This window comes from Clupea harengus, chromosome 23, assembly GCF_900700415.2.
Source record: "Clupea harengus chromosome 23, Ch_v2.0.2, whole genome shotgun sequence".
Taxonomy (NCBI): Eukaryota; Metazoa; Chordata; class Actinopteri; order Clupeiformes; family Clupeidae; genus Clupea; species Clupea harengus.
Window position 1 is genome coordinate 395,305 of NC_045174.1, and position 2,500 is coordinate 397,804.

General features: G+C 45.3%; 1 long non-coding RNA gene across 2 annotated transcripts in view; it reads left to right on the forward strand.

Annotated features, from left to right (window-relative positions):
• The first annotated feature begins 202 nt into the window (after positions 1 to 202).
• The window catches only part of LOC116218673, a 4,139-nt gene continuing 1,841 nt past the window's right edge, over positions 203 to 2,500 (forward strand). The window contains exons 1-2 of one of the 2 annotated variants that reach the window (XR_004162973.2): positions 203 to 291; positions 2,214 to 2,290. This is a non-coding gene — a long non-coding RNA (uncharacterized LOC116218673). Of the gene's footprint in view, positions 292 to 999; positions 1,948 to 2,213; positions 2,291 to 2,500 lie in introns of those variants that run through there. The other variant, XR_006151566.1, reaches the window with a different exon arrangement.

The following is a 2,500-nucleotide window of genomic DNA, read 5'->3' on the forward strand; positions in this document are numbered from 1 at the left end:
GGTTCCTTGCCTGCCTGCCTGTCAATGTTCCCCTGCAACGTCTCCTGACCTTCTCTGCTGAGTGAACTGGTCACCAGAAGCTGCTGTTGCGAGCAGCAAGGGATGAAAATTGAGCTGTTCTACATCTCCGAAGTCTCCCAGCGGAGCATCCTGTTTCCCTTTAACCCCCCCCCCCGCCCCACATACACACACACACACACCTACCCCATCCCCCGGTCCATGTGAAAGCTCTCATTTTTCTGGGCAGCGTGGCCGAAAAACGCCATTGATCCGCCTCCAGCATGATAGATGGTAAGTGTCCCGCCATCGACATGCTTATTGACAGCTCTCTGTAAATTCTGCATCTTATTACCCTCCGGGCTAAATGATATACCTTGCGGATACCGGCGGGAGGAAGTCGATGGCGCTCGCTGCATTGTTCCAGCGGGGCTCCTATTGAGCTGCGTGTCAGGGGCCCGATGATTAATGTGATCGGAGTGAGCATTTCTGTCACTCTGCTGCATAATTAAACCCAAGTAAGTGCCACAAGGAGACGGAAAAAAACCATGTACGTCCTCGTCGTTTTGCTAAACGAGGAAGGATGTGCTCCCTAAACTGTCTGGACAAGCCAACAAGTGTCACTCGGTGCTTCTATGCTTTCTCAGGGCTTAATGTTTGCTATTTTTTTTAAGTATTAGTTGAATTCTTCGGGCGACCTGTTCCTGGCATTTTTGAATGTGTGTTGAAACAAAGAAGGTCAAGAGCGGGGGGAAATATGTTTTACATCTCCTGTGTGACACATTCCATCTTAGTTCAGCTCGCTGGAGGTGGCAAAGGGTTGCGCTTTTAGGCGAGACTGAAAGCAATGCTTTTTACCAAAGTGGCAGCCAATTTCCTGTGGGTCAGGGTTCCAGTCTGACCTCTCCCCCCAATCATTTGCTGAGTAAAACAAGCTCATCCTCGATGCACAAAAATAACAGCAATCACACGTTGCACTAATGTTATCATTTTTCTATTTTCAACTGTGCATGTACGATGTGGTATTCAGCTCGTAACCACAAAAGCAAGTAATCATTTCCTGTTACTGTGGTGATAGGCGCTTGAATCATACTGTTATGGAAACCACCTCTGCACTCCTGTGTGCCGTGACTCGAGTGCTGGCGTCTCTTCTTGTCCCCGGAGACAGACTCCAGGATGTCCTCTCTTCTCCCCTACCTGTCACAGGCATTCTTGTCCATCTTATCTCCCCTGCCCTGTCTTCTGTCCACCTTTGTTTGTTCGCCTGACATCGAGTGTCCTTTTCCTGATCGAGGACGGCAGCGGATTGACTCAACAAAACATCCCCACAATGAGATGGAAAATTTGGGTTTTGTCCCTCACAGTGTCGTTGTCATTATTAACGCACAAATGCGACATGCAAATATATTTAACAATGACTGACACATTTGCTGGTCTGTTTTGATGGAAAAATCAATATTAGATGTCATATTAGGAAATCATTATACGAAAATGTCAGCCGTTGTGTGAAATAGTATCTTTAGCAGTGCTAGCATTCAGCCCATTTTTTAGTCCAGTGCAGTGATGGCGTCGTCTCCGTTTCTTGGCACCGCAGATAGAATTCTCCCTTTTGTTTTTGTCAGGGCCCAGACATATCTCATCTCGGTGGCCGCGAGAGCGGTTAGAATGTCGAGTGACAAATGAACTCAGGAGAGTTCCTCCACAAGCCTCCCCAGCGATGTCTGGACATGATGTCAGACGGCTACCAGATTTTCAGACCGGAGGAGTCAATAGCCTGGTCAATACCGATAGTGACAAGTCTTCCAGTCTAGACCACTCAAGATCTCCTTCTCCCTGCTTCCAAAGGCTTGGACCATTAGCCTAGATGAATTGGACAAAAACAAATCAATAGGAGATTAGAGATCGTGATCATTTGCTTTGTTTCCAGTGCTTGTCGCAGTTTGAAAAAGGGTAAGTTGTTTGGCCATGAAAATGTTTTCTTCAAACGTACTGTATATTATGCATACACAGCACGACAGTCGATGGCCATTCAGACGCATCAGTAACTGTATTGTTTAAAATACCAACATGAAATTGAGACCTATTTTTTTTCCAAAGCCTTGGAACATTCAGTTATTCCAGTTCATCAATTTTAACATGCTTTAGGGGATTAGGGTAATTTTACATTACTGCCTTAAGACTGATTTGTAGGGACTTTTTTTTTTAAAACAATACAGTTAGCTCCATGGTTGCCCTCTTGTTCCTAAAAGAGCTCTGGTTGAAGATTCTTGAAAGCCACTTCTCTGTTGTGTAGGTAAGTAATTTTTCCAGTGCTCGGGTGTTCTTTATTGCATCTTACTCCTGCCTATTGTAACCCTGCCTCTCGCAGACGTTAAATAATGTTCCTCTGCCAGCGGTTTGCGCTGTCTCAATTTGTTTTACAGTAATATACAATTTAACCTTCAGGGTAGCATTTGCAGGTTCATAACATTCATAGCAGAGGTAATTTTTCTCGCCAAAACAG